Source organism: Thalassophryne amazonica, chromosome 12 (assembly GCF_902500255.1).
Source record: "Thalassophryne amazonica chromosome 12, fThaAma1.1, whole genome shotgun sequence".
In the NCBI taxonomy this organism is placed as follows: Eukaryota; Metazoa; Chordata; class Actinopteri; order Batrachoidiformes; family Batrachoididae; genus Thalassophryne; species Thalassophryne amazonica.
Window position 1 is genome coordinate 81266125 of NC_047114.1, and position 20219 is coordinate 81286343.

General features: G+C 41.7%; 1 long non-coding RNA gene across 1 annotated transcript; it reads left to right on the forward strand.

Annotated features, from left to right (window-relative positions):
* The first annotated feature begins 110 nt into the window (after window positions 1–110).
* Window positions 111–19427, forward strand: LOC117522099. Its single transcript, XR_004564144.1, has 3 exons — window positions 111–122; window positions 4089–4094; window positions 19290–19427. It is a non-coding gene; the product is annotated as an uncharacterized LOC117522099 (long non-coding RNA).
* The last annotated feature ends 792 nt before the right edge of the window (window positions 19428–20219 follow it).

A 20219-nucleotide genomic window follows, 5' to 3' on the forward strand; every position in this document is an offset into this window, starting at 1 on the left:
GCTTGCTGACTGCGTGATTCAGCACTGTGATAGAATGATGTTATTGTCGAAATACTTATGTACCTCACTGTATCTTTCAACTTGTGATGATGTAATACAGAATGAAATGGTTTTGTATGTTGGTGCACTGTAGGATTTGTGCTGTAAGGAAACTGTGCCTACTTAATGTATAAAGTTATTAATTCTGTGTACTGGAGTCTCACTTCGGAGTTTGATTTGTATCAATATGTGCTGGTTCATGTTTCACCGCGTGGCCGTAAGATGTTCACAAACTGTTACCAGTCAGTGACTGGATTCCTCCTACACCAAAAAGTGGAAGTGAGATGGCTCTGCGCTCTGCTTCTGGGACATGAGCAGCAGATGGTGAATATTCTGCATCCTGGAGTCATTGTGATCAACGTCTCTGAGGCTGCACTGAGTGACAGCTGTTTTAAGCACATGTCTAGTTATTGTGCAGTCAGCTGCAGCTCAGGAATATGACCTGAAGGTGTGGATGGTGGCGGATTGGCAGGAGAAGCTTAAACGGGTCTAATGACATCAATATGCACCATGGAGCAAGTGATTAACTGTTAATGACCTGCTCAGAATCACAGATCATGCTGTTCGCAACACAGGATAAAATTAGGAAGTACAGATAAAGACTAATTTTCATTTAACATTTGGATTATTTAAACTAATCAAACTAACTTTCGCATTCAATTGAATGGGAAGTGTGTCCACAGTACGTGTATATATGCTTGTTGTGTGTGTGTGTGTATATATATATATAATAATATATAATAATAATAAACAGTGAATCCAGAAATTATTCACACTTTTTCCACATTTTGTTATTTACAGCCTTATTCTAAAATGGATGAAATTCTTTTTTTTTCCTAAAAAAAAAAATAATAATAATTCTACACAATACCCCATAATGACAATGTGAAAAAAAGTTTGAGAGATTTTTGCTAATTTATTAAAAATACAAAAGACTAAAAATACAAAAGACACTGCAGCGTCTGCAGTGATGCGTCGCTGTATCGGACTGTTGTGGTGAAGAGAGAGCTATGCAGGGGGGCAAAGCCCTCGATTTACCGATCAATCTACTTTCCGACCCTCACCTATGGTCATGAGATTTGGCTCATGACTGAAACAACGAGATCGCGAGTACAAGCGGACGAGATGAGTTTCCTCCGCAGGGTGGCTGGGCGCTCCCTTAGAGATAGGGTGATGAGCTCAGTCACTTGGGAGCAGCTCGGAGTCGAGCCACTGCTCCTCCGTGTCGAAAGGAACCAGCTGGGGTGGCTTGGGCATCTTTTCTGGATGCCCCCTGGACGCCTCGCTGGAGAGGTGTTCCGGGCACGTCCCATTGGGAGGAGGCCCCGGGGAAGATCCAGGACACGCTGGAGGGACTACATCTCTAGGATGGCTTGGGAATGCCTCGGGGTTCCCCTGGAGGAGTTGGGGGAGGTGTGTGTGGATCGGGAGGTCCGGGCGGCTTTGCTTGAGCAGCTGCCCCCGCGACCTGACTCTGGATAAAATGGAAGAAAATGGATGGATGGATGGATGGATGGATGGATGGATGGATGGATGGATGGATGGATGGATGGATGGATGGATGGATGGATGGATGGATGGATGGATGGATGGATGGATGGATGGACAAAAGACTAAGAAATCACATATAAATAAGTAGCTACAGCATTTGGCATAGAATAGCAGAGTCTTTATTTTCATTGTGGGGGGGGAGTTACAGTGAAATTTGGGGACTGTACAGTGACTGTACACCACAATAAAATAAAAAGTAAACAAGACATGAAGCTCAAAATTGAGCTCAAGTTCATCCTATTTCTACTGATCCTCCTTGAGATGTTGCTACATCTTAATTGGAGTCCACTTGGGGTGAATTCAGTTGATTGGACATGATTTGGAAAGGCACACACCTGTCTACATATAAGTTTCCACAGTTGACAGTGCATGTCAGAGCACAAACCAAGCATGAAGTCAAAGGAATTGTCTGTAGACCTCTGGGACAGGATTGTCTCGAGGCACAAATCTGGGGAAGGGTACAGAAATATTTCTGCTGCTTTGAAGGTCCCAATAAGCACAGTGGCCTCCATCATCTGTAAATGGAAGAAGTTTGGCTCCAGCAGGGATCTTCCTTGAGGTGGACACCCATTGAAACTGAGCGATCGGAGGAGAAGGTCCTTAGTCAGGGAGATGACCAAGAACCCAATAGTCATTCTGTCAGAGCTCCAGCATTCCTCTGTGGAGAGAGGAGAACCTTCCAGAAGGACAACCATCTCTGCAGCAATCCACCAGTCAGGCCTGTATGGTAGAGTGGCCAGACAGAAGCCACTTCTTATTAAAAGGCACACGGCAGCCCACCTGAAGTTTGCCAAAAGGCACCTGAAGGATTTTCAGACCATGAGAAACAAAATTCTCTGGTCAGATGAGACAAAGATTGAATGCCAAGCATTGAAAGCATGGTGGTGGCAGCATCATGCTGTGGGGATGTTAATAATGTTGTGTATTTATATTTTATCCTTTGACTTACTGTGTTGTTGTTTTTAATGTATGGGTGCTATGTACTGGATGTGTTGTTGTGTAGCAGACTCTGTCCAAGGCAAATTTCTCCTTAGGGAGACAAAGACACTTTGACTTTGACTTTGACTAGTCAGGACAACTCCGTGAACGACCTACAACCCCTGGCAAAAAGTATGGAATCACCGGCCTCGGAGGATGTTCATTCAGTTGTTTAATTTTGTAGAAAAAAAGTAGATCACAGACATGACACAAAACTAAAGTAATTTCAAATGGCAACTTTCTGGCTTTAAGAAACACTATAAGAAATCAGGAAAAAAAATTGTGGCAGTCAGTAACGGTTACTTTTTTAGACCAAGCAGAGGGAAAAAAAATATGGAATCACTCAATTCTGAGGAAAAGATTATGGAATCACCCTGTAAATTTTCATCCCCAAAATTAACACCTGCATCAAATCAGATCTGCTCATTAGTCTGCATCTAAAAAGGAGTGATCACACCTTGGAGAGCTGTTGCACCAAGTGGACTGACATGAATCATGGCTCCAACACAAGAGATGTCAATTGAAACAAAGGAGAGGATTATCAAACTCTTAAAAGAGGGTAAATCATCACGCGCAATGTTGCAAAAGATGTTGGTTGTTCACAGTCAGCTGTGTCTAAACTCTGGACCAAATACAAACAACATGGGAAGGTTGTTAAAGGCAAACATACTGGTAGACCAAGGAAGACATCAAAGCGTCAAGACAGAAAACTTAAAGCAATATGTCTCAAAAATCGAAAATGCACAACAAAACAAATGAGGAATGAATGGGAGGAAACTGGAGTCAACATCTGTGACCGAACTGTAAGAAACCACCTAAAGGAAATGGGATTTACATACAGAAAAGCTAAATGAAAGCCATCATTAACACCTAAACAGAAAAAAACAAGGTTACAATGGGCTAAGGAAAAGCAATCGTGGACTGTGGATGACTGGATGAAAGTCATATTCAGTGATGAATCTTGAATCTGCATTGGGCAAGGTGATGATGCTGGAACTTTTGTTTGGTGCCGTTCTAATGAGATTTATAAAGATGACTGCCTGAAGAGAACATGTAAATTTCCACAGTCATTGATGATATGGGGCTGCATGTCAGGTAAAGGCACTGGGGAGATGGCTGTCATTACATCATCAATAAATGCACAAGTTTACGTTGATATTTTGGACACTTTTCTTATCCCATCAATTGAAAGGATGTTTGGGGATGATGAAATCATTTTTCAAGATGATAATGCATCTTGCCATAGAGCAAAAACTGTGAAAACATTCCTTGCAAAAAGACACATAGGGTCAATGTCATGGCCTGCAAATAGTCCGGATCTTAATCCAATTGAAAATCTTTGATGGAAGTTGAAGAAAATGGTCCATGACAAGGCTCCAACCTGCAAAGCTGATCTGGCAACAGCAATCAGAGAAAGTTGGAGCCAGATTGATGAAGAGTACTGTTTGTCACTCATTAAGTCCATGCCTCAGAGACTACAAGCTGTTATAAAAGCCAGAGGTGGTGCAACAAAATACTAGTGATGTGTTGGAGCGTTCTTTTGTTTTTCATGATTCCATAATTTTTTCCTCAGAATTGAGTGAGTCCATATTTTTTTCCCTCTGCTTGGTCTAAAAAAGTAACTGTTACTGACTGCCACAATTATTTTTCCTGATTTCTTATAGTGTTTCTTAAAGCCAGAAAGTTGCCATTTGAAATGACTTTAGTTTTGTGTCATGTCTGTGATCTGCTTTTTTTCTACAAAATTAAACAACTGAATGAACATCCTCCGAGGCCGGTGATTCCATAATTTTTGCCAGGGGTTGTAGAGTGGCCCAGCCAGAGCTCAGACCTGAATTCAGTTAAACATCTCTAGAGAGATTTAAAAATGGCTGTGCACCGACGCTCCACATCCAACCTGATGTAGTCTGAGAGGTGCTGCTGAAAGGAATGTGAAAAACTGCCCAAAGATAGGTGCACCAAGCTTGTGGAATCATATTCAAGAAGACTTGAAATTGTAATTACTGCCAACGGTGCATCAGCAACATATTGTGAAAACTTATGTACATGTGATTTTTTTTTTATTCTTAATAAATTTGCAAAAAATAAAATAAAATAAAATAAAACCTTGTCATTATGGGGTATTGTGAGTAGAATTTTGAGGGGAAAAATGAATTTACTCTATTTCGGAATAAGGCTTTAACATGACAAAATGTGGAAAAAAAATGAAGCATTGTGAATCCAGATGCACTGTGTGTATACACACACACACACACACACACACACACATATATATATATATATATATATATATATATATATATATATATATATATATATATATATATATATATATATATATATATATATCCCTCTACCCCTTGGGGACGGTAGTGTGGTCCTCAAGCTCAGGTCTTCTACCAGAGGCATGTGAGCTTGAGAATACTGTGCAGTATTTTAGCTGTTCCTGGAATTGCACTCTTCTCAACAGAACCCTCTGATGTTGCGCCTGGAATCTATAGGACTCTCTCTTCTATTGTGGGGGCTACAGATCCTAGTGTTCCGATTTCCAATGGGACCACTTTGGACTTTACCTTCCAGATCTGCTGCAGTTGTTCCTTCTAGTACTTCTTGACTTTCTCATGCTCCTTCTTTCTGATGTTGCTGTCAGCTGGGATTGCCACATCGATCACAACTGCCGTCTTCTTTCCCCTGGTAACCACCACTATGTCTGGTTGGTTGGCCAGCAGCAGCTTGTCTGTCTGGAATTTGAAATCCCCCAGGACCTTAGTCCTGTTGTTTTCAACCACTATATACATATATATATTTGTTTTATCATGCAAAATCAATTATTAATTGTATTGAATCTCTATTGCATGATGTACTGAAATGATTTTTATCATTTTTATTATTCCTTTTTTTATTGTTTCAAATGTTGGCAAGTTGCATGCATCTCATCTCCAATAATTATAATTTAGCCTTAGGCTATAATTCATCAAAACATAATCAGTCATTGTGCAACACAGTGTACACACCAGGTTGTCAAGTGAGGTTATGAAACCATTATTATTCAACTCAGTGCCCCATTTTACAAATGTTTCTAAATATTAATAACTGCTGATGAAGGTACGTACATGATAAATGAATGCCCTCAACTCAAGGCCCCTCATTTGAGAGCATTCCTGTATCTTTTTAAAAAGTTTATCCAGAACAGATTTTTTTTTTTTTTTTTTTTTTTTTTTTTTGCCTGTATTGTATCTCAAGGATGAAAAACAAGTCAGCAGTCTGCACAACTTCAGACATGAAAAATTATGTCAGCAGACTGCAGTATTTCAGTGGTGACAAAGAAATCAACTGGCTACATGACTTCAAATGTGGAAACGGTGTCAGCAGGCTGTCGGACTTCATTTGTGAAAGAGAAGTCATCTGCCCACATATTTTGTGACAAAAGAACTCAGCATACAATCAGCAAAAGTATTTCAGTCATGAAGAAGTCATTAGAGTACAGGACATCAAATGTTTTTAAAAAAGTAAGCAGCCAGCAGGACTTGAGTGGTGAAAAAGAAGTCTTCAGGCTACAGGACTTAAGTCGTGAAGCAGTCAGAAGAGCACATTTCTAAAAAAACAAACTACTCTTTTTTTTCACCAAGCATAAGTCGCACACAAGTACAGTATAAGTCACACCAAGCTCTTTAAATTAGGATTTTTTTCTTCTTCTTGCATTGTTGGAGTATACTTTCATTACTGGCATTTGTGCTTTCATTACTGGAGTTTATTTTGTTTATTGCTTTGATTGGAAAGCCTTATATGAATAACTTTTTATTAATCGTGAATATGTGATTATTATTAATATTATTCATTCATTTATTTGTTTATTATATATATATATATATATATATATATATATATATATATATATATATTGCAATGGAATATAAATTGCAGGACATCCCAACTAGTAAAAAAAATAGATAAGTTCAAGTTTATTTGCCATTTGTAGTATTAAAACCACATTGGAAAAATGGTGCAAGGAGCTCAAAAGTGCATTAGCAAGACATACACAGACAATAAAAAGACATAAAAGAACATAAAATGTCATAAAAACGACAAAGCCACAAAATAATTTAAGACACATTTAAAACTAATCAAAGAGTGTTGATCATTGCCACGGCTTGTCAGACAAACTGCAGCTTATACTCCAGAAAAAAACAGCGAGTAGGCTGCAGGTCTTGAGTAGTGAAAAAGAAGTCACCAGACTCTCTCTCTCTCTCTCCTTCTCTCTCTCTCTCTCTCTCCCCTTTTTTCCCACTGTGGCACCCATCCACCAAATTAATTTTCCTCACCTATAGGTTTTTAAAGTATCCTCTTTATCAATAAACCAAAAAAAAAAAAAATCTGCCTTGGTGCTGGTAAAAAAAAAAACATAACAATACAGTAAATAATGGATGGAAACAGCAAATTAAATCTTAAGACTATGCGGTTTCTATTCAGCACCCAAGATGGTTCCATAATGTGGATGATGAGGTGACACGGCACCCGTGATGCTCCCAGACCTCACCTCACTGATACTGGTAACAGCATGCACACACACACACACACGTTCAAACTGCATTTGTAATCATCTGACATGAAAAAAACAGCATTTAATTCAATGATGGCTAATCTTCATCCATCGATGTCTAGAACTGCCATGTGAAGCTCTCAGCAGCACAACAGGGACAATTTGGAGATTACGATGAAACAAGTGCTGTGTATGACCCATCTCTCTCTCTCTCTGTGACTCTTGCTTGCCTCTACTGGTGGTTGGCTCTCACTGCGGTATTGTATCACTTCCTGTTCCGGAGCACAGCGGTGTTTTTCTGTATCTGTTAGCTGTTTAATCTGCGCAGTTAGATTGATCTAGTTATCTAGATTACGATTTGTTTCCCAGTGTAATCTTTACGTGCCTTAACTAAAGCACTCCTTCTGCTGAATCACCTCTAAATTATTTACACATTATTCACTTTGCGTGTTTTTAGGAATCCGCTAGCTTAGCGTAGCTACTAGCTCTTAGCCGATTTAGCATGGCGGCTTCTCCTGTCTCTCCCGCACTTTTCTGCTCTGGGTGTGAAATGTTTAGTTATTCCTCGGCCTCCTTTAGCAGTAATGGTACTTGTAATAAGTGTAGCTTATTCGTAGCTTTGGAGGCCAGGCTGGGCGAATTGGAGACTCGGCTCCGCACCGTGGAAAATTCTACAGCTAGCCAGGCCCCTGTAGTCGGTGCAGACCAAGGTAGCTTAGCCGCCGTTAGTTCCCCCCTGGCAGATCCCGAGCAGCCGGGAAAGCAGGCTGACTGGGTGACTGTGAGGAGGAAGCGTAGCCCTAAACAGAAGCCCCGTGTACACCGCCAACCCGTTCACATTTCTAACCGTTTTTCCCCACTCAACGACACACCCGCCGAGGATCAAACTCTGGTTATTGGCGACTCTGTTTTGAGAAATGTGAAGTTAGCGACACCAGCAACCATAGTCAATTGTCTTCCGGGGGCCAGAGCAGGCGACATTGAAGGAAATTTGAAACTGCTGGCTAAGGCTAAGCGTAAATTTGGTAAGATTGTAATTCACGTCGGCAGTAATGACACCCGGTTACGCCAATCGGAGGTCACTAAAATTAACATTAAATCGGTGTGTAACTTTGCAAAAACAATGTCGGACTCTGTAGTTTTCTCTGGGCCCCTCCCCAATCAGACCGGGAGTGACATGTTTAGCCGCATGTTCTCCTTGAATTGCTGGCTGTCTGAGTGGTGTCCAAAAAATGAGGTGGGCTTCATAGATAATTGGCAAAGCTTCTGGGGAAAACCTGGTCTTGTTAGGAGAGACGGCATCCATCCCACTTTGGATGGAGCAGCTCTCAGTTCTAGAAATCTGGCTAATTTTCTTAAATCCTCCAAACCGTGACTATCCAGGGTTGGGACCAGGAAGCAGAGTTGTAGTCTTACACACCTCTCTGCAGCTTCTCTCCCCCTGCCATCCCCTCATTACCCCATCCCCGTAGAGACGGTGCCTGCTCCCAGACTACCAATAACCAGCAAAAATCTATTTAAGCATAAAAATTCAAAAAGAAAAAATAATATAGCACCTTCAACTGCACCACAGACTAAAACAGTTAAATGTGGTCTATTAAACATTAGGTCTCTCTCTTCTAAGTCCCTGTTGGTAAATGATATAATAATTGATCAACATATTGATTTATTCTGCCTAACAGAAACCTGGTTACAGCAGGATGAATATGTTAGTTTAAATGAGTCAACACCCCCGAGTCACACTAACTGTCAGAACGCTCGTAGCACGGGCCGGGGCGGTGGATTAGCAGCAATCTTCCATTCCAGCTTATTAATTAATCAAAAACCCAGACAGAGCTTTAATTCATTTGAAAGCTTGTCTCTTAGTCTTGTCCATCCAAATTGGAAGTCCCAAAAACCAGTTTTATTTGTTATTATCTATCGTCCACCTGGTCGTTACTGTGAGTTTCTCTGTGAATTTTCAGACCTTTTGTCTGACTTAGTGCTTAGCTCAGATAAGATAATTATAGTGGGCGATTTTAGCATCCACACAGATGCTGAGAATGACAGCCTCAACACTGCATTTAATCTATTATTAGACTCTATTGGCTTTGCTCAAAAAGTAAATGAGTCCAACCACCACTTTAATCATATCTTAGATCTTGTTCTGACTTATGGTATGGAAATAGAAGACTTAACAGTATTCCCTGAAAACTCCCTTCTGTCTGATCATTTTTTAATAACATTTACATTTACTCTGATGGACTACCCAGCAGTAGGGAATAAGTTTCATTACACTAGAAGTCTTTCAGAAAGCGCTGTAACTAGGTTTAAGGATATGATTCCTTCTTTATGTTCTCTAATGCCATATAACAACACAGTGCAGAGTAGCTACCTAAACTCTGTAAGGGAGATAGAGTATCTCGTCAATAGTTTTACACCCTCATTGAAGACAACTTTGGATGCTGTAGCTCCTCTGAAAAAGAGAGCTTTAAATCAGAAGTGTCTGACTCCATGGTATAACTCTCAAACTCGTAGCTTAAAGCAGATAACCCGTAAGTTGGAGAGGAAATGGCGTCTCACTAATTTAGAAGATCTTCACTTAGCCTGGAAAAAGAGTCTGTTGCTCTATAAAAAAGCCCTCCGTAAAGCTAGGACATCTTTCTACTCATCACTAATTGAAGAAAATAAGAACAACCCCAGGTTTCTTTTCAGCACTGTAGCCAGGCTGACAAAGAGTCAGAGCTCTATTGAGCTGACTATTCCATTAACTTTAACTAGTAATGACTTCATGACTTTCTTTGCTAACAAAATTTTAACTATTAGAGAAAAAATTACTCATAACCATCCCAAAGACGTATCATTATCTTTGGCTGCTTTCAGTGATGCCGGTATTTGGTTAGACTCTTTCTCTCCGATTGTTCTGTCTGAGTTATTTTCATTAGTTACTTCATCCAAACCATCAACATGTTTATTAGACCCCATTCCTACCAGGCTGCTCAAGGAAGCCCTACCATTATTTAATGCTTCGATCTTAAATATGATCAATCTATCTTTGTTAGTTGGCTATGTACCACAGGCTTTTAAGGTGGCAGTAATTAAACCATTACTTAAAAAGCCATCACTTGACCCAGCTATCTTAGCTAATTATAGGCCAATCTCCAACCTTCCTTTTCTCTCAAAAATTCTTGAAAGGGTAGTTGTAAAACAGCTAACTGATCATCTGCAGAGGAATGGTCTATTTGAAGAGTTTCAGTCAGGTTTTAGAATTCATCATAGTACAGAAACAGCATTAGTGAAGGTTACAAATGATCTTCTTATGGCCTCGGACAGTGGACTCATCTCTGTGCTTGTTCTGTTAGACCTCAGTGCTGCTTTTGATACTGTTGACCATAAAATTTTATTACAGAGATTAGAGCATGCCATAGGTATTAAAGGCACTGCGCTGCGGTGGTTTGAATCATATTTGTCTAATAGATTACAATTTGTTCATGTAAATGGGGAATCTTCTTCACAGACTAAAGTTAATTATGGAGTTCCACAAGGTTCTGTGCTAGGACCAATTTTATTCACTTTATATATGCTTCCCTTAGGCAGTATTATTAGACGGTATTGCTTAAATTTTCATTGTTACGCAGATGATACCCAGCTTTATCTATCCATGAAGCCAGAGGACACACACCAATTAGCTAAACTGCAGGATTGTCTTACAGACATAAAGACATGGATGACCTCTAATTTCCTGCTTTTAAACTCAGATAAAACTGAAGTTATTGTACTTGGCCCCACAAATCTTAGAAACATGGTGTCTAACCAGATCCTTACTCTGGATGGCATTACCCTGACCTCTAGTAATACTGTGAGAAATCTTGGAGTCATTTTTGATCAGGATATGTCATTCAAAGCGCATATTAAACAAATATGTAGGACTGCTTTTTTGCATTTACGCAATATCTCTAAAATCAGAAAGGTCTTGTCTCAGAGTGATGCTGAAAAACTAATTCATGCATTTATTTCCTCTAGGCTGGACTATTGTAATTCATTATTATCAGGTTGTCCTAAAAGTTCCCTAAAAAGCCTTCAGTTAATTCAAAATGCTGCAGCTAGAGTGCTGACGGGGACTAGAAGGAGAGAGCATATCTCACCCATATTGGCCTCTCTTCATTGGCTTCCTGTTAATTCTAGAATAGAATTTAAAATTCTTCTTCTTACTTATAAGGTTTTGAATAATCAGGTCCCATCTTATCTTAGGGACCTTGTAGTACCATATCACCCCAATAGAGCGCTTCGCTCTCAGACTGCAGGCTTACTTGTAGTTCCTAGGGTTTGTAAGAGTAGAATGGGAGGCAGAGCCTTCAGCTTTCAGGCTCCTCTCCTGTGGAACCAGCTCCCAATTCAGATCAGGGAGACAGACACCCTCTCTACTTTTAAGATTAGGCTTAAAACTTTCCTTTTTGCTAAAGCTTATAGTTAGGGCTGGATCAGGTGACCCTGAACCATCCCTTAGTTATGCTGCTATAGACGTAGACTGCTGGGGGGTTCCCATGATGCACTGTTTCTTTCTCTTTTTGCTCTGTATGCACCACTCTGCATTTAATCATTAGTGATCGATCTCTGCTCCCCTCCACAGCATGTCTTTTTCCTGGTTCTCTCCCTCAGCCCCAACCAGTCCCAGCAGAAGACTGCCCCTCCCTGAGCCTGGTTCTGCTGGAGGTTTCTTCCTGTTAAAAGGGAGTTTTTCCTTCCCACTGTAGCCAAGTGCTTGCTCACAGGGGGTCGTTTTGACCGTTGGGGTTTTACATCATTATTGTATGGCCTTGCCTTACAATATAAAGCGCCTTGGAGCAACTGTTTGTTGTGATTTGGCGCTATATAAAAAAAAAAATTGATTGATTGATTGATTGATCTCCCCCATATTTATGGCATTCGGTCAGGGGCAGGGCTTAATTTGAGGGGGAGCAAGCCGGAGCGCGCTCCAGAACCTCGGACGCGCGCTCCGGAACCTCTGATTTTGGCTCCGCCAGCTATTTATACTGGATCCGTGATCCGCCACCTCTCTTGACTAACCAATCACACCACCGCCCTCCTGTCTGCTGTGCGGAATTGCGCCAAATCTGGCAACAGGTCAAGAGGCTATGCTCGCTGTTTTGATCCAGATGTTGACCGTAGCCGCAGAGCTCTGTGGCCACCGAGAGAGGACTTGGATTCTTTGCAGGTCCCGCATCCGTACCCCCGGAGGCAGTGAGTGAAGGGAGAGCCACGCATTGTGTTCTGTGTGTGTCTGTTTATAATGTTCTCGCACAGAAGAAAAAAGAGTGTGTTTACACAAGAGAGAAAAGTGAGAAAATGTTAATGCCTTTTTGAGAAAAGTGTGTAGTGAGGGGTTTTACAGCCTTAAAACATCTATAATAAGTGTAAAAAATAGCGCTACTTCACGGATTTCGTTTATCGCAGGTTATGCCGCGTTCACACCGGGCGTGATCAGACACTACAAATTCGCGTGGGTCGCGTGGCGACGGACGCGCCTCCTTCGCCCGGTGTGTCGCTCTGCTTGGGTGGACTTTCGCTGCGAAAATTCGTCCCGGTGCGTCATCAAATAGGAGGAGCTTCCATTCCGCTCGGCGTCAAGTCATCATGACGGACCTTGATCACACGGAGCGAGTTGTTGTGAAAAGCTCCCAATACAGAGAGTATCATTATTTGCTGAAGGAGCTGCGTTTGGATGACGGCCGCTGTCAGCGGTCCTTCCACCTCTGTGGGACCCAGTCTGAGGACCAACTGTCCCGTTCACGCGCGCACATGTAAACAATTTTAAAAAAAAGAAAGAAACTCCACTGCTTGCTGCAGCTCACTCTTCCCCCAAAAAACTGTCATAATTGTGTTTAGAAACCAGTCACCATTTGTTTTATTATACATCTGTGTAGTTAATTAATAAAATATTCTCCACATAGATGATTCGCTCATGCGCGCATAAAAACAAAAAGAAAAAAGAAAGAAAGAACGAAACTCCGCTGCTTGCTGTGAGGCTGCTCCTCGCTCTTTCCCAAAAAAACTCTGTCATAATTGTCTTTAGAAACCAGTCACCATTTGCTTTATTATACATCTGTGTAGTTAATAAGTAAAATAATCTCCATGGATGATTCCCTCGCACGCACACGTAAAAAAAAAAAAAGAAACTCCGCTCCCCGCTGCTGTGGGGCTGCTGCTCGCTCCAAAAACTCTGTCATGATTGTGAAATAAAGGACAAAAGAGACATAAGTCCTGCTCACAGGCTGCTACCAGAAACAGGACATGTTCACATCTTCAGTCAAACTCCAGACATCTCCACGTCACTACATATTCAGTCCCTGATTGGTCATCGTGGCGCGACGAGACAAAAAATTTCAGATTTTTCAACTTGGGGAGGAGGGCAACACGATGTGACGTGACGCAATATCACGCCACAAACGCACAAAACGCTCAAAATTGCTTTACTTGTTTGCCGCCAAAACGCATCCTTACATAGGGATTACATGGCAATCTGTGGCTGCTGTCGCTCACGTTGCGCCCGGTGTGAACGCGGAGAACGTAACTCCCGCGATAAACGAGGGACCACTGTACATCATTAAACAGGAATTTGTACTCTATCCGGATTTGGTGTGACTTAAGCCTACAATACATGCCCCGTTTATTTTCGGTGTGGTGCACAGCGTTGTTCGCAAGCCCCCCGCCCTTCTTTTTTTTTCTGCACCGGAGCCACCCATCCTCTGCGCTCCGGGACCTCCCACTTTACAAATTAATCACTGGTCAGGGGATCAAACCGATGACTGCCCTGTCACAAGATCACTTCTCTAACCTTTTACATGATGTCAACTCTCATCTTCAGAGAATGTGGCTTTTGTCGCTAACAGGTGCGACTGAAGAACTCAATCGGTTGCTTCGCCTGCCTGTGTTTCACCCTCACCCCTCTCTCTGCATGTTGCACAGCTTCACTGATTACAGTGCTGTCGCAGATGATTCGTGGAGAATGATGTGTTGCTCAGTGACAAGCAGCACCTCTTCTTTTGAATCCCTTTGAAAAAAGAGGGGAAAGCCTGTACCTGCTTTGCACACTAGCGTTCTCAAAGTGTGCCATTTCTGCAAGCGTGTGAGGCGTGGGATCAAGAAATCTCCAACATCTCTGCACTTGTCAGCGTAAGGTGTTTGTAAGAATGGGTAAAGATGCATTTTACAAAGGGAATGGGATGTTAAAGCAAGAAACTCTTCCAACTATGAATCAGCCATGCCGTGGTAACATGTTGAAGTGTTTTCCTTTAAACCTGCAAATCAGCGGAAAAAAGTTTAATTTGGCAGCAACCTGGTCTTCAAGCAATAACTGTGGCCTTGTTGTCCAAAGATGCCTGGATTTGTGCCCTTAAATCACAGTGGCGTGCACAGCTAACCTGAACGCTACCTTTGTGTATGAATTAAATTGTAGTTTACATTCAGCATACAGTTCATTCACACTACAGAAAGTATTAAATTAATAATTAATATTATTCATTTTTTTCATAGTTAATATTAATAATTCTAATCCAATTACATTTTTTCCACAAATCTGATTGGTTAAGCGTGTGAGATTTCAGACCGTATAATATCGGGATAACGGTGGCAAAATATTAGACTGTTTCACATTTGGATGTATTACTCCGCGCCCTGACCGGTGTTCTGATGAGCTGTCATTCCTGTCAAATGTCATTCCTGCCCTCCGCGCAACTCCGAATGCGCAATATTGTTGGAATGCGGAACTGTTGATTTATGCAATGAGACGGACAATTCGACAGGACACTGGCTGTGCGCACTGCTAGCTGTTAGCGCTGTTAGCTGAGAGCGAGAGAAAGTCGCATACCAACGCCGAAATGGGTGAATTTAAGCTACCATACGAAAGACTTGATGTGGATTCTGATACAGAATTACCGTTTCACATTTGATGGATTTTCACGTTTGATGGATTACTCCACGCTCTGACTGCTGTTGGAGTGATGCTGCCTCGCCTCGACGGTAAGCCTCGCTGACCGAATTACCTACAGAAAAATAAACCATGCAAATGATGGAATTGAATTAGAATGGGAATAACCCCCTTGTGTCTGATGATTTGCGGACGTTCAGGCTGTTATACGGTCACAAATTTAGCTTTACGTAAAACATCTATTTGCGACCGTATAACCAGCATGAACTTCCGCAAATCATCAGACACAACGGGGTTATTCCCTAATTTAATATACACGTAAAATCATTTTGACTTCCTGCTACTCCTCAAGGTGACTCGTTGCCTTTGCGCGATGTGTTGATCCCACTTATTAGATTACTGAGTAACCTCCACTAGGAACAAACAGGTATGATTTTAAGGTTTACAAACAAGTTTGACCAATAACTTTATTATATATTTTTTTTATATCAACTGGCTTAAACCACAGACTGTACATATATACTGGACAAAGCCTGCATGACATCATCCATTGGTTTTCTATAGAGACTCAGAACAGGCATTTCTTTGAAACACTTGTCTGGGCGTCACCATGTTGAAAGGTCCACTTGAACTGATTCACGATGAACTCATTAGTGCATAAAGGGGCGGGGCGTGGGTGGCTCAGTGTATGACAACAAAAGCCTGAACACACCTCCTCTCTTTGAGTCTGAAACACCAGCTGACAGGCTAGCATTGGTTTGGGTGTTTATTAAATCATATTTTGGGGGACTGCGCGGCAGTTCTCTTAACGAGTTACTTTGGTATGGACATTAAAAGTTATGAGCCAGGTATTTTCTCAGCAATCATACATTAAGTGGACCTAATTGATGAAGCTACCAACAGCCACTAAAAGTACTAATTACAGGTGCTACAACTGGAACAGCTGTGCTGTTGCTGTGCTACCGTTTCAGAACAGTAGCATACAACTGTAGCGGGATGAAAGTCCCGGGTCCCAATTGAAAAGACGTTCCCGCTAGCTTGGCTAACAGGGAGTTCCCCTTTGGCTGACCTGGTAGAGGAACGGTCTTTTGTGTGAGCCGCGTGGATTCGATCCCCACCGTCGTCCCGGCCACGAAGGTCCTGCTGCTTCAATCTGGCATCACGAACAGGATGTGGATCACAGAGTATGCTAACATGCACCTGTGACTTTGGGACGAAGTTAAAAATGGTGGGGAGATGTGTAGCGGGATGAAAGTCCCGGGTCCCAATTGTAAAGACGTTCCCACTAGCTTGGCTAACGGGGAGTTCCCCTTTGGCTGACCTGGTAGAGGAATGCTCTTTTGTGCGAGCCGCGTGGGTTCGATCCCCACTGTCGTCCCGGCCACGAAGGTCCTGCTGCTTCACAACATTAAACCCAATGAGAGTTTCACTCGACGTCTGAGATCATCCATTAAGACATTTGACCACACACTAAGCCTGATTATTCCAGGTGTTTGCAATAAAATACTCTAAACAAATTGGCACAGCAACTACACAGCAATCGGCTCGACATCAAGCGGACATTAAGCTACAGTCGGAGGATATGAGAGACGGAGTCACTGTGCTCAGCCAATGTCATTTAAAGGAACCACGCCCACAGTCATACAGAGTTCTATCGCTTAAAACGTCTTTAACAAAAAAGTTGGGAAAAAAATTCACCCCTGTATAGTTGTCATGGATGTAAAACCCTTCTACAGAGACCAAAAAATGATTTTTGTACCAGGCTCTAAACATGTTTATTTCTACTTTAAAGTTGGACGTTTTAACATTGAGTCCTAAGAGAATGTGCTTTGTTTTGGTGCCAGCCATAAACAGCCAGTCAAGCAGTGGCGGCGCCAAGGGGGGGCTTGGGGGGGGTTAAGCCTCCCCAATAATGAGCCAAGCCCCCCCCAGCCCCCCAAATAATTCTGCCAATAATGTGAATAGCGACTGACATATTTGTGGATCTCAACTGCAGTTTTGCGCTGAGAATGTCTCAATGTTGTGTAACTGAGCAAAATGATGAATGTGTGTATTCGGTGATCCACCAATGCTGAATCACCCTTCGCAAACAGAATTTTCAGTTTTGCAAATAAACATTTATTTGTAAAAACCCACACACAAGTTACAAATCAGAAATTTGTGTTTGTGGATCACAAAGCACATGATTCTAAGTGATGTGTGTCTGCATTTATATCACATTTTAGAGGAGCACGGGTGACTAAAACATATACCATGGTATTTATAAAGCAATTTACTATATATTGTTAATTTCAACGACATTTTGTGGAGCCCCTCCAACTTTTACTCCAGCCCCCCCCCCAACAAAACTTTCCTGGCGCTGCCACTGCAGTCAAGGAACTGCACTTCCTGGATGTGGTCAAAATATGCGATTGAGGTTTACAGTTTGGCTTAAACTTGTGAGAACTAAAGTTACTGGATGCTACTTGGTCCACTAACATTTTTCAAAGTTAGCTAAAAAGCTGTACCTCAACAAAAAACTGAGCTTCGCTAATTAGCTATTAGCTGACTAGCTGAAGTGTGTCCACCACTGCTAAAACATAAATGTCCTACACCTTTCACTATTACAGGACAGTCATATGAACATTTCTCTCTTTTCTTTAAGCCATCAAACAAACGTCAAGAAACTTGTGCTCAGTCAAAGGGAGCCAGAAGCACAAGACGAGCCGCATGTTAGCATGCAAATCTGACTTTTACGAGCAGATGATCCATGATGCCAACATCCATCCCTCTTTTTCTCTGTTTCCTCTCGGCTGTTCTCCATTCATTAACACTCATCTCATTCAGCATATCTGTCACAACTTTAGAGGAGCGATGGTGAATGATGTGGAAAGAGATGCAACAGTGGATGTCTGCAGGGGGAGACGATAATTGGGAGTCTTTCTGTTTCACTCGGAGGCAGGTGAGAGAGGTGAGGAGAGAGAGAGAGAACAAAAAGAGCATGTTTCTCCTCACTAATCTCACACTGAGCTTTCACACCCACCCGCAAAAAATACATTATTCAGTGTTTGCACAGGCTCATCCAGTCCAGAATAAGAACGTGCTACAGGCACTGAAAGAAGTGCTAAATCTGAAAAGTCCTCTTTTGTATGCCTCACAATGAACACTTGAGGTCATCATGTGTGGAACTTTGTTGGTACGCTGACTATGGCACAAGTCTTATGCCACATTCACTTACTGCAGTCAAAGCCCTGCACTCCAAACCAGAAGGCCCCACCTGCTGCTGCATGCCCCCCTCTGCTAATGTCAAAGAACTCTTGGGGAAGACATGGAACACAGGAGGTGTCGGTTCAAGTCTGTCTGAGAAGCTGATTGGAAAAGCACCTCCACATTTGTAGAAACTCATTTAATGTGAAAGAACACGATGCCTCAAGCTCAAGGGACTGGTCTCACCAATGAGTACTGCTGAGAAGGGGTAATTGAACTTTTCTGGATAAGCCTGTTAACTATATGCTTGCTAGAAGTCCTAAGGCAACCTCGATGCAGTACACTGGAGAGAGATGTGACAAAATCTATTCAACCATTCAAGCTTCTGTATTCATGATACTTATGTTTGAAGTACATAGTGTTCGGCAACTAATGAAAATCATTAGTTGAATAGTAGGGTACTAGGGATGGGATGACTGTTCATAATAGTCGACTACAACTAGATGACATCTGACTAGTTGACTATTTTTTAATTAGTCAACTAGTCAAAATCCATTTCTTTTAACCCTTAATAGAACAGACCTGTTGGAGCTGCCACCACCCCTTCACTCAGTGAAAAAAGTGGTTGGCAGGTGAATTTATGGGTCGACTATGTCTAGTAAATGAATGCAGGTATTGTCTTCATGCTAATGCTGTTTTTTGTATTTGTGATTTTGGCTAATATTTGTTAAAATAAATGTCACATTTGAGTTTCATCATGAAGATTCAAAATGGGCTTAATTCATTCAATGTCCGATTTAGTCGCCGACGAGTCAATAACTAATGGTACCTGACTAGTCGACTAATGATTTTCATTAGTCACCCCAACCCTATCGGGTACCATTAGTTGTCCAATAAACAGCTTCATGACTAATCTTGACAGTGAATGAATAAAATCCAATCTAAAAGTAAAAGTAAAAGTCCAAACTCACTTTAATTGGTTAAGCAGTGGGCTTGAGACCAGACGATCCTTGGTTCAAACCCTTCTCAGGACAAAAAAATCACTGAGGGCTCTTGGGCAAGGTCCTCAGTAGTGTGCTGGGGCAGCAGGCTGAAGGCAGCTGACACGAGCAGACTCAACAAGCTCTCCAGGAGAGCTGACTCTGTCCTGGAGGTTCAGCTGGAGTCTGTGTTGGAGGTGTCAGAGAGGAGGATGCTGAGGAAGCTGCTTGGACAACACCTCCCACCCCCTGCATGCCACACTGACGTCTTGATAGAGCACCTTCAGGCGTAGACTGAGACCACAAAACGCCACAGGAGGTCTTTCCTACCTGTGGCAATCAGACTGTATAATTCCTCCCCCTTCTGCAGGATGAATACATAACAAACAGTTATTCAGCTATTCAGTTATGTGCAATATTGTCAGACATCTTGCGCAATATATCTTTGAGTTATTTCACATTCATTTGTTGTACTTATTGTAAAAAAAGAAAAACAATTGATTGATAGATTCTGTTTAATACAACTCTTGTACTACTTTCTGTACTTGTATACTAACCATTGTTTACTGTATACTCTAGCAAAATAATTTCATTTGGGATAAATAAAGTTGATCTTTATCTTTAATCCTCAAGTTACTCATGCTGTGTAGTGAGTGCTTTGCATGGCAACACCCTGATGTGAGTGTTGGTAGGTGAATGTGAAGCATCAGCATCAGTGTAAAGTGCTTTCAGGTTCTTGTTCAGATGGGAAAAAGCGCCATATAAATGGAGTCCATTTACCATTTTACCATGATCCTGTCACCTTTTGATGTTTTTTTTTTTTTAGATGTCCTGGTGAGCGTAAAGACACGTTTGTTTCATTGAGATGGACAAACCTGCCACAGCTGTAGCCTGTTCAGGATGTACCAGGCCCTGAGTAAAGCACTGTATTAAAACATTGCACTCCATTTTTTACCTGGTTATTCTAGTCTGTAGCGCAGTCATTTTCTGCTTCCACACGATACCAATGCACTGTACTGTACCTGACCACATCTCATTT